General features: G+C 48.2%; 1 protein-coding gene across 1 annotated transcript in view; it reads left to right on the forward strand.

Annotated features, from left to right (window-relative positions):
* The first annotated feature begins 10,709 nt into the window (after positions 1-10,709).
* Positions 10,710-12,208, forward strand: part of ARHGEF3 (Rho guanine nucleotide exchange factor 3) — a 301,199-nt gene continuing 299,700 nt past the window's right edge. Inside the window, exon 1 of the mRNA XM_027835846.1 lies at positions 10,710-10,726. The gene's annotated coding sequence lies outside the window, so the exon portion shown is untranslated. The remainder of the gene's footprint in view (positions 10,727-12,208) is intronic.

Below are 12,208 nucleotides of genomic sequence, written 5' to 3' on the forward strand. Positions count from 1 at the left end.
CATGTACATGATCGTGGAGTTTCCTTTGGGGGTATGAGCTAGACTAGTCCACGGCGCTGAAGTCATCCGATCCGAGGTTGGAGAGGAATGAGGTCACTGAGCTGCATTCCCTCATTTTGCAGATAAGATAACTGAAGCCCAGAGAGGGGGAGGACTTTGTCTGCAGTCACCCAGAAGCTAAGTGTAAAAGGCAGGGCTTGCAGGACCGCAGGGTTTTCAAATTGGATGAGATGTAGATGTCATCCAGTCCCCCCCTCCCCCCTCATTTTGCTGATGAGGAAACTGAGGCCCAGAAAGGTTTAGTGACTGCCCAAAGTCACACAAATGTTGTTGTTGTTGTTAAATCATTTTTCAGTTGTGTCTGACTCACTTTCCTGGCAAAAATACAGGAGTGGCTTGCCATTTCCTCCTCCAGTTCATTTTACAGATGAGAAAACTGAGGCAAACAGGATTAAGTGATTTTCCCGGGGTCACATAGCTAGTTAGTGCCTAAGGTGGGATTAGAACTCAGGTCTTTCTGATTCCAGGTGTGGTACTCTATCCACTGCGCCACCTGGCTTACTTAGAATCGTACAAATAGTAGTCAACAAAACCATTTAAAAAAATAACTCTGGAATCCTGGGATTCTACGTATCTAATTGTTTTTACTCTCTTAGAGCACTGGGGAATGGTGGAACAAACTGTTGTATATGATTGTGATGAAATACTATTTTGCTATTTGAAATGACGAGCAGAATGCTCTCAGAAAAACCTGGAAAGACTTCCATGAACTGATACAAAGTAAAAATGAGCAGGACCAGGAGAACATTGTATACAGTAACAGCAATATTATATGATGATCAACTGTGAATGACCTAGCTATTCTCAGCAATACAATGATCCAAGACAACTCTGAAGGACTTATGATGATAAATATTACCCATCTCCAGAGAAAGAACCGATGGAGACTTGAATGCAGATTGAAGCAGATTTTTCTTTATTTTCTTTGTTTTTCTTGGGTTTTTTTTTTTGGTCTGTTTTCTTTCACAATATGACTAACATGGAAATGTTTTGTAAATTGCTTGCCTTGGTGGGGGGCGGGGCAGGGGAAGGGATGAAGAGAATTTGCAACTCAAAAAAAATTTTAAGCGAATGTTAAAAATTGTTTTTACATGTGATTGGGAAAATGAAATATCAAATTAAAGGCTTATCGATGGGGACCTTGAAGTGTATAAGGATGGCGATGAAGGGAAATGTGTTGAGGAAGACTGTGAGCCAGATGGCAAAGTCCTGGAGAAAGGTAGGAGACTGCCCAAGAGCTCAGTAGGTGACAGCAGCAAGGATGGGGCAAGAATTGCCTGCTCAAATCCATGAACTTCAAAGATGAAGCGCAGTAAGGAGAAGGCTGTCTCTCACTCTGCCCTGCAGGGATCAGGGAGGCAGGAATGGAGAAGGTTGTGGAGAGAGGGCTGCAAGGGCGCTGGAGGCTTCAGCGGAAATCCAGGTTTCAGGAAATTCAAGGTGGGAGAGGGAGGAGATATATATATATCTATATATATATAGATATATAGATATCATAGAGAGATATCCAAGTTGAAGGACAATTTGATTAACAGCACAAAGAGCATTGGAAAGGGCTTAGCAGCAAAGTTGGGACAGCCAGAGAGAGTAGGGGGATTAGGGGGCTTGTTCAGTCACTCAGTCATGTTGTGACCCCATGGACCACAGCAGCCCAGGCTCTTCTATCCTCCATTATCTCCTTAAGTCTGTCCAAGCTCATGTTTGTTGCTTCCTTAACACTATCTATCCATCGCATCCTCTGCCATCCCCTTTTTCTTTTATCTGCAATCTGTCCAACATCAGATCTTTTCCAATCAGTTCCATCTTCTCATTATGTGGCCAGAGTATTAAAGCTTCAGCTTCGGTATTTGACCTTCTAGTGAATAGCCTGAATTAATTTCTTTATGTGTCAACTGATTTGATCTCCTTGTTGTCCAAGGGATTCTCAAAAATCTTCTCTAGCATGACAATTTGGAAATGTCGATTTAGCGGTGCTCAGCTTTCCTTCTAGTCCAACTCTCACCGCCATACGTTGCTACCGGAAAGACCATAGCTTTGACTACGTGGACCTTTGTCGGCAAGGTGATGTCTCTGCTTTTTAGCATGCTGTCCAGATTTGCCCTCGCTTTCCTTTCAAGGAGCATGTTTCTTTTAATTTCATGGCTACAGTTGCCATCTGCAGTGATGTTTGAGCCCAAGAATATAAAACCTGACGCTGCCTCCATTTCTTCTCCCTCTATTTGCCAGGAAGTGATGGGACCAGTTGCCTAGATCTTAGTTTTTTTGATGTTAAGCTTCAAGCCAGCTTTACTCTCCTCTTTCATCCTCATCAAGAGGCTTCTTAATTATCCATTTTTTACCATTGGAATGATATTGTTTGCATAGCTGAGATTGTTGATATTTCTCCTAGCAACCTTAATTCTGGCTTTTGATTCATTCAGCCTGATATTTTGCATGATGGACTCTGTATATAAGTTAAATAAGTCAGGTGAGAGTATGTAAAGCCTTGTCATACTCCTTTTCCAATCTTAAACCAATCCGTTATAACTGTTAATTCTTGGTCCCCCATAGAGGTTCGTTAGGAGACAGGTAAGACAATCTGCTATTTCTGACTCTTTGAGGACTTGCCCCATTTTATTGTGATCATTCAGTCGAAGGCTTTAGTGGAGTCAATGAAGTAGAAGTAGATGTTTTTGTGGAGCTCCCTTGCTTTCTCCATAATCCAGCAGACGTTGGCAATTTGGTCTCTACTTTCTCTGCCTCTTCTAAAACCAGCCTGCTCTCCTGGTAGTTCTTGATTCACATTTGCTGAAGTCTAGCTTGCAGGAGCTTGAGCATGACCTTGCTGGTGTGTGAAATGAGTGAAATTGTTCAGTAATTTGAACGTTCCTTGGCATTGCCCTTTTATAGGACTGGGATGTAAGCTAATGTTTTCTATTCCAGTGGCCCCTACTCTGTTTTCCAAATTCGCTGACATATTGAGTGCAGCACTTGAACGGCGTCATGTTTTAGGGTTTTAAATAGCTCAGCTGGAATTGCATCACCTCCACCAGCCTTATTGTTAGCAATGCTTCCTAGGGCCCACTCGACTTCATTCTCCAGAATGTCTGGCTCTAGACCAGTGTGGCTATTGCTGATGTTAAGATCTTTCCTGTATGGTACTTCTGTAAATTCCTGCCACCTCTTCTTCATCTCTCCTACTTCGGTTAAGTCCCTTACCATTTTTGTCTTTTATCATGCCCATTTTTGCACGAAACTTTCCCTTAATATCTCTAATTTCTTTCTTTTCTTCTTGCCTTTTTAGTGAAGCAGTTGGGGTTAAGTGACTTGCCCAGGGTCACACAGCTAGTAAGTGTCATCTGTCTGAGGTCGGATTTGAACTCGGGTCCTCCTGATTCCGAGGCCAGAGCTTTATCACTGTGCCACCTAGCTGCCCCAATATCTCTAATTTCTTGAAGAGATCTCTTGTCCCTCCCCTTCTATTGTTTTCTTCCATTTCTTCAAATTGCTCATTTAAGAAAACCTCATCTCTCCTTGCTATTCTCTGGAATTCTCCATTCAGTTGGGTAGAACTTTCCCTTTCTTTTTCCTTCTTTCCTCAGCTGTTAGGAAAGCCTCATCGGATGCCATTTTGCTTTCTTGCTCTTCTTTTCTTTGCGATGTTTTGGTTGCTGCCTCCCGTACAATATTACAAACCTCTGTCCGTAGTTCTTCAGGCCCTCTATCTACTAGACCTCATCCTTTAAATTATTAGGTATTAGGGTAAATAGAGAGGTCAAAGTTGCATGTACTTGGTTGCCTAGGGTAGGTGTGTCTGGTGGAGTGGGTAGAGGAGACTAAAAAATACAATCCAAAGTCAAGACATTTTCAAGATGAAGACACAGTTGTGGGCAGAGGGATTTTCCCATTGTAAAACTCAAAGGAAAGAGAGGCCCAGGTTAGTCATCTAGGTTGAAGGTGCCGCACCCAACCCTGGCCGCTCCTTTTAGGTAAGAAGCATTCTAAGGTGTGGCAAAGGTATCAGCTTCCAAGGAAATCATACTATTTTACCAAGCCAGGAGAAAACATGGAAAACAGGAATTTAGGCGACTGGAGGTAGAAGAGACATTATTTGGTACTTAGGTGGTGTAGGAATAGATTTTAGTATGGAAAGAAAAACAAACAAACAAACAACCCATCCAAGTGTGGTAGAAATAACGAGGGAATCTAAGTGTTGGGCTTTCGGGCCTATTCCTGGCTCTGACATTTACTAGCTGCAAGATGGGGGCCAGTCACTGGACTTTTTTGAGACTACTCAGTTTTCCTCATCTGGAAAAGGAAGGGGGTTTGTGTTTGTGGGGTCCCAAAGGGTCCTTCCCAGACTGACATGATAAGGCTTCACTTCATTTTGTCCTGGATCAGCCCTGCTTCTGGCTTTTCCTCCAAGCCCAGGAAGGTAATCCCAATGACTGATTTGTGTTTGCAAAATGACATCGCCCTTTTGCCTTGGAAATGCCTGAGGGGGTGGGGCTGACTCTGGCCCTGAACCTGCATCTGCTGCAGAAAAGGGACATCCAGTGTTTCTCTCTAGACCTTTTCACATCCTGTTCAGAGATGCTCAGAGTGGCTAGAGTTGAGGCTCCCGGCGGAGAGGAGCTGAGGCCACGGCCAGCAGAGCCTAAACCTCTGCCTGACTCACGCAAGAAAAAATGAGTAGATGATCCTATGCCTACCCCATGGGTTATGATTACAGCTAGCATTTGGGGAGGGCTTGGAGATTTGCAAAGCATTTTACAAATATTATCTCGATTGACCCTCACAACAACCCTAGGAGGGAGATAGCTTCTATTTTAATTAGAATAATTAATCTCCCATTTTTACAGAGGAGGAAACTGATGCTGGGAAAGGTTATATGATTTGTCCAGGGTTACCCAACTAGGAAGCGTTTGAGTTTGGATTTGAACTCCAGTCTTTCTGACTCCTAGCCCAGCTCTCTATCTACTGCCCCACCCAGCCGCCTCAAGGATTAGGTCATTTTTCATCTGTGTACCAATAAAAGTCCCTTCTTTTCATATTTATTTACCTGGCGAACTTAAAATAAAATTTTTTTATGGATGACTTTCGAGATCTTTTTTTTAGACCACAGTGATTTCCCAACATACCCTCCCACCCCCTCAAAGAACATTCCTTTATTACAAAGAGAACGATTCCTTCCAACCAAACACGCAAGGACCCTATCTGAGGACATAGGAAATGGGCTCCATTCCCCCATCAGCTCCTCTGCCTTTGGACTTCTCTGGACATTCACATCTTCCTTCCCCAGGAAACTCATCATCAGGAAATCTCACTGTGCTGAAAGATGGGATCTGCCTGGTACTCACGAGTTCTCAGTCCCCTCAGCTGCTCTGATCCGACGACCCTCTGCCTAGAGGGCAGGGCCGTGGGCTCAAGCCGGAAGTCCTCTCCCCATTTCCCACCAGCTATCCTGCTTTGGGACTTCTTCCCCACCCCCACCCACCCCTTCAGCTTTCTTTTGTACTTGTCTTCCCTCGTTAGATTGTAAACTCCCTGAGAGCAAAGATTGTCTCTCCCCAGCCCATACTTGTATCTGTACCCCCAGTGCTTTGCATAATGCCTGAAACATAGTAAGCATTTAATCAATGTTTATTGGCTGACTATTGACTGACATTCAGCCTCCCTCCCAGGTCCCCCATCTCTGTAACAAAATCTGTTCTCTGGAATCAACATTGAAGAACTGCATTAGCTGGGTTGATCCAAGGAACCACCTCCTGTGCAGGACTGAGGCACCTCCCGATGCTGGCCGCCAGCTAAAGGACCGGAGCAATCTTGAGGCTTCTGGTTGGCCCTGGCATGTTCCTGTGACTGAGGGCTGAGCCAAAAGGGATTAGTGATTGAGTGCAAAGGAGCCGCCCACCCCGTGGGCCAGGAGGGACTAGGAAGGCAGTATGAAGGTCTCTTCCAAAGTGATGATCTCTTTGTACACTATATATAGAGTTCCTTATCACCAATTGCCTGCTGGATATTTTAAATTGGATGTCTTGGAGACATCTCAAACTCACCATGTCCAAACCTGAACTCATCATCTTTCCCCCAACCCTTCCAAACTTCCTACTTCTTTTAAAGGCACCACTTCCTTCCACTCTCCCAGGTTATTGTGGTGCAGTGGATAGAGGGTCTTCACTGGAGTCAGGAGGACCTGAGTTCAAATCTGGCCTCAAGACACATAACACTTTCTAGCTGTGTGACCCTGGGCAAGTCACTTAACCCCATTGCCTAGCCAAAAACAAACAACAAAACAAACAAAAAACAAAACAAAAACAAATGGCATTGTCCTTGACCCCTCCCTCTCTTTCCACCCAAGATTCCCAAATCTTGGTATTTCTACTTCCACAACCTGTCTCACCTCTGAAGCCTCTAAGATCAGATATGAATTCCTCTGTTTAACTTTAAAATCTCTTCATAGCTTCGTCCCAACCTATCTTTTCTGCCTTATTGTACCTTCCCCCCAATCCCAGTCAAACGGACCTCTGTTGTTCTCAGACATGGCAGTCCTTCTGTCTCCATGCCTTCCTCTATGCTGGGAATGTACTCCCTTCTTACCTCTGCCTCATAAAATGCCTCTCAACCTTCAAGATACAGCTCAAGCCTCATTTCTCCACGAAGCCTTTCCTGATCGCCGCCCCCTCCAATTATCAATGTCCACCCTCCCTCCCCAAATCCCTCGGAATTATTTACATTTATTTTCTTTACCACAGGATCGATGCTTTCAAATTGTGCTGGAGAAGACTTTGGGTCCCTTGGACAGCAAGGAGATCAAATCGGTCAATACTTGAAGAAATTGATTGAGGCTTAGATTCACTGAAAGGTCAGATACTGAAGCTGAAGCTGAAATCCTCTGGCCACATAATGAGGAGGTGGGACTCATTAGGAAAGACCCTGAGGTTGGGAAGGTTTGAAGGCAAAAGGAGAAGGGGACGGCAGAGGATGAGATGGACCGAGAGTGTCCAGGAAACCAGGTACATGAGCTTGGACAGACTGTGGCAGATGGTAGATGAGAGAAGGGCCTGGCATGCTGTGGTCCTTGGGATCAGTCGGACATGACTAAACGACTCAACAGTGCGTTTTCTTTATACTTATTCTGTGTATACGAGTTTGACTCATTAGAATGTAAGGTCCTTGAGATTAAGGATTGATTTATTCAGTGCCTGGCACCTAATGAGTGCTTATGAAATGCTTTTTGATGGCTCCAAAGAAATGGGAGTAGAACTCTCTTCCTATTCCTTTGCAGACTTCAGAAGTCAACAGGTGCGGAATGCTGCATGTATTTTTAGATTGGGGTGGAGGAATATATAGATTGGTTTTCTGATGTTTCTTTTCTTTCCTCTTTTAATTAAAAAAATATTCCGTTATATGGGATGGCTCTCTGGGAAGGAAGGGAGGGATACATGGAGAAATTTAGGTGATACAAAAACAAAATATATCAATAAATGTTTTTAAAAAATTTTCAGTTCCAAATTCTCTCCCTCCCTCTGTCCCCTCCTCCACCATTGAGAAGGCACAAACCCATTGAGAATAAACAAATTTAATATATGTGTGAAGTTGTACAAAACATATTTCCACAATAGCCATTAAACATTTTTTTTAAGTTTGTCAGCTGATTGATTTGACTGGATGGTTGCTGGGTAAGGTCTTCCCCAGCTCTAAATCGATGATCCTCTAAGATCTTGGGCTGAGGAGCTCAACGGAAGGATAAACCTTGGGGAGCTGCACCAAGGCGGAGCTGTCCCCACCCAATGTCCACCCTCAACTCAGGTCTCTGGGAAAATGGCCTGGGCTCAGAAAAATGGAAAAGGACTAAATCTGTAGTAAGACAGCTTTTGTTCAGTCCATCTTAAAGGGATGGCCCCAAACCACAACAGTCTGAGCCAAAAAAATGTGTCCCTCTTCACTGAGACTCAATCACTCATATTATGAATGGGTCTCCAAGAGATATGGGCATGTCTGTCCATACCATGCACATGGAGGAATGTGTAGGCAGAGTCCCAAACCAAGCTTCTCTCCCAGGAAGCTCATGAAATTGATCAGGGAACTCTCCTGACCCTCCTCCCATCTATAAAGTGCCTACTATGGGCAAGGCCCTGGGACTAAGACAAATTAGAACTATTCTGCTTTCGGGGAGTCATGTGGACTGTGCAGGTCTGGAGTGAGAAGGCTACTCTAGCAGCGCCCTCATTCATCATCAATATGGAGTGACCGTTACAGGGCCTCAAGGAAGGTGGGGCTCACTGGACAATTGAGGTACCTGGCTTTCTAACAACCAAACAACAAAAGCAAATAACAGAAGGATTTGGTCACACGGCAATAATTTATAACTACCTTTTCGTTTTTTGATTATTTGCACTTTGAAGGAGATATTTTCTCTCTTACTTTTGTCTATATGCCTTGTATTTGTCCATGGTCAGTAAAATAAAGTGTTTTTTTTTTTCCTGAATGAAGGCAATCTTTATTTTTAAAATGAGAAATGCTAATGTTTACCGATTGGCCTTGCAATTGGCTCTTGTAAAAATCAAACTTGAGAAGCTGCCTTAGGGAAGGGTAAGCTTTTTGTTACCAGAAGCCTAGCCAGTCATAAGGCTACTGGCTTTGGGGTCTTGGAGATCCATCAGATGCAGTGAAAAAGGAGACAGGACAGCTGGCTGGACAGGACCTTGCTGGCTGCAAGATGGCTTGATCAAGACACCAGACGGTCTTTGACTTGAGGGAGTGGGCTCAGGGCTAGGAGGCGGACCACCCAGAAGGTGACTAGGTGATCTCTGGGAAGGGAGGGAAGATGAGGTCCAGGAGAGGGTTTCTGTAAATTGGATAGTGCAGCGCTGCCAAATGGCGTTACGGGTCATATTAAGTGTACTCGGACCCGAATGTGGTTTATCCCCACCTGAATCATTGCCCAGGGCTCATCTTTTCTGTCCAGTCCTCTGGATTCTTGCCAAGTCTGGTGCCTTTCACAAGGGGGACCAAGTGGTTTGGGATTTCTTACTCCTGACTTTAGGGAATGAGATATTTTCAAATGGCTGTTCATGCTAGCTCAGTTAGGCACCCAGAACAACCCCTCCCCACTCAAAAATCCTCCACTCCCCACAGTCCCAGTCTTCTCTCAGGATCAAGCAGGCAAAGCCAGGATACCCTGCACCCAGCTTCCTGAGGCTTTGCACGAGGCCTGGAGTATGCAAGGAGCAGGTGCCACGTTCTCTAGTGACCTCCATTTACCTATCCAGCCTAGATGTTTCTTTTGGCCAAGATTCTTCATTGTATGTCACATTTGATTCATTTTTATTTTTCTTCTGGATACTGTTACTGTGACTTGTCCAGAGACTGATCAAAGCTTATGGCAGCTAACATTTCAGATTTCCCTTAAAGTATCCTGATAAATGCCATTCTGAGTGCCCGTTTCAGATCAAGAAACATTTAGCTTAATTATTAATAATTATGATTAAACATTTGCTTTGTGCCAGGCACTGTACTAGGCACTAGGGATACAGAGATGGAAATCTACCCACCAGGATCTTGCATTCTTATTGGATGGGGGAGTGTGGTGGGAGTGAATACAGTTCATACAGGTAAGTTTATATAAAAATAATTGAGGGGGACAGAGTACTAACAAGGGGGATATCAGGAAAGGCTTTCTATAGGATGTGGCATTTTTTTGCTATCTCTTAATGGGAAAAAGGGATTCTAAGAGGTAGAGGAGGCAAAGGACATTCTAGGCTAGGGGACAGCCTTTGCAAAGGTGTGGAGGCAGGAAATAGAATGAGGATAGGCTGATTAGGGAAATTACTGTGTGCTCATTCTAGACTATGAAGGGCTTTAAATACCAAGCCTGGGAGGTTTTAAGGAGGGAAGAGTGACTGGTGTCTACGAAGACTCAGGAAAGACTCGGGGAAGTCAGGAGGATGGGTGGATTTGGAAGAATGATAACGATTTCTATTTGGGACTGAATCAGTCATAGATTTAGCGGTGCAAGGGGCCTGAGGTCTAGGGAGGTTATAAGTGACTTGCCCAGGGTCACACAGGTACTAAGTGATAGCAGTAGGATTTGAACCCTGGTCCTTTGATGACAGATTTGGTGCTTCTTTTAGTGGGACAGTAATGACCTATTAAGCACTATGTGCTGGGCACTGGTCTGTGAAGAAAGGCAAAAGGAAGGGGACTTAGAGATCATCTGAGATTCTCTGAGGGGCAGTTCCGTAGAGGGAGCAGGGTACAGGGCTGGACTGTGGGTTCAGGGAGACCCGGGTTCAAATCCTGCCTCAGACCCTTAGGAGCTGAGTGACCTGGGGAAGTCATGTAGCCCCGTCTGTCTGCCTCGGTTTCTGTATCTGTCAGATTGGTGTATTAACAGCCCCTACGGTCCAAGGTGGTTGTGAGATCAAAGGAGATTATTTGTAAAGGGAGCTAGTGAGCTTGGGCATCCAAGGGAGGGAGGGCACCTGGAGACCCCGTTCTGGTCCCTCACCCTCAGGTTACAGAGGAGGACCCCAGGCAGCGGCAGGACATCCCCCAGGTCCCAACCCAACCCCCTCTGGCCCGAGAGGAAGGAGGAAGAAGGAAGAAGGAAGGAGGAAGAGGAAAGGGCCATCCGCTGACAGGAGAGAGTGGCGTCTGCACCAGGGAGAGGAACGTAACGGAGGTAGGACTCGGGGGGCGGCAGGCGAGAACTCCGAGAGGGAGCTGCCGGGTGGAGGTGGGGGGGGGTGTCGGGGTCAAGGTCGAGGTCAAGGCCAAGCCAGGCCTAGCCCCGAGTAAACTTTCCCCAGGTTTGGGCCGCTCGGGTTGCGGGATAGGAACGAGGGGTAGCCTTTGGGGAGAGAGTGGGTGGGGGCTTCCCCTCCGGCCCCGCCCCCGCGCCTCGGGGGTACGGGGAGCGGGAGGGGCGAGCCTGCCCCTCCCCCTGCGAGCACCGCCCAGGCCCCGCCCCTCCCGCTCCCAGCCGCCCTGCCCGAGTCCCGGCCCGGGAGCCCCAGGCCCGCGAGGTAAGTGCGTGGGGGAGGGGCCCCTCTCCGCTCTCGTCTTCCCCCCCCACCCCCCGGATGTGCGCGCCAGGGGGGTCTTGGGGGGCAGAGGGCTCGTAGGGGAGCCCATGTAGGGGGATCCCCCCCTCCCCGGCTTTGTGTGTGCCGGCCTCGAGGGGAGGCGGGTGCGCGTGGGGGGGCGGGGGCAAGACACCCCTTCACCGGAGGCCTCCCCCGTCCCGGGGGGCCGGTGGACAGCTGCGAAAGCCGCCCCCCTCCCCGCCTCCCTCCCTCCCCGGGGGGCTCGCCCCCCTCCCCGCCTCCCTCCTTCCCCGGGGGGCTCACCCCCCCCCCCGCCTCCCCCCTGCCCCGGGGGGCTCGCCCCCCTCCCCGCCTCCCTCCCGCCCCGGGGGGCTCGCCCCCCTCCCCGCCTCCCTCCTGCCCCGGGGAGCGAGCCCCCCGGCTCCTGGAGGCTCGGTCAGTGTCCGGGGGGCGAGCCCCCCGGGACCCCCGCCCGCACTGCGGCGGGGGCGGGAGGAGGTCGGAGGGCCAGCCCTCCCGGCGTGGCTCCGGAACTTCCCAAGTTGCGATCCCCCAGCGTTTGGAGCCCGCGGGTCCCAGCCTGGAGCTGGGTCAGCTGGGCCCTGCAGGGGAGGCGGGGGCTCCTCCCCCGTCACCTTGCTCAGGCTCCCGGGATTCCCCATGGCGGGGGCGGGGGGGGGGGGCTGCACTGGCCACCTGTCAGCCATCGGACGCCCCCTCCTGCGCCCCCGCGGGCCCAAGGACTTCGGGTTTGCTCGGACAGCTCCGCCCGCCTGCGCCCACCTATGGGGGCGTCCCTAGGAGAAGGCAGCCTCCGCTCCTTGGGGCGGGGGCCCGGCCCGCGGCTGCTGGACCCTTGCCTCTCTCTGCTCTCTTGGTCCTTCTCACATGCATCCAGGACCGAAGGAGTTGTTTGTATGTGTTCTCCCCCCTACCCACGAGAGCTCTGGAGAACAGGGACGGCTTTGCAAACCCTGGGCATTCCATAAATGCTTGTTGACTGCCTAGCCCTCTGCGCACATTAGGCACTTACTTGCTTAACTGAGACTTGTGAAATGTATGAATGTTGGGTGAGAGGTTGTGCCAGATGATCTTCTATCTAAAGTATGTTTCTCTGA

The sequence above is a fragment of the Vombatus ursinus genome, unplaced genomic scaffold, assembly GCF_900497805.2.
Source record: "Vombatus ursinus unplaced genomic scaffold, bare-nosed wombat genome assembly UNPS02014817.1, whole genome shotgun sequence".
Lineage (NCBI taxonomy): Eukaryota > Metazoa > Chordata > Mammalia > Diprotodontia > Vombatidae > Vombatus > Vombatus ursinus.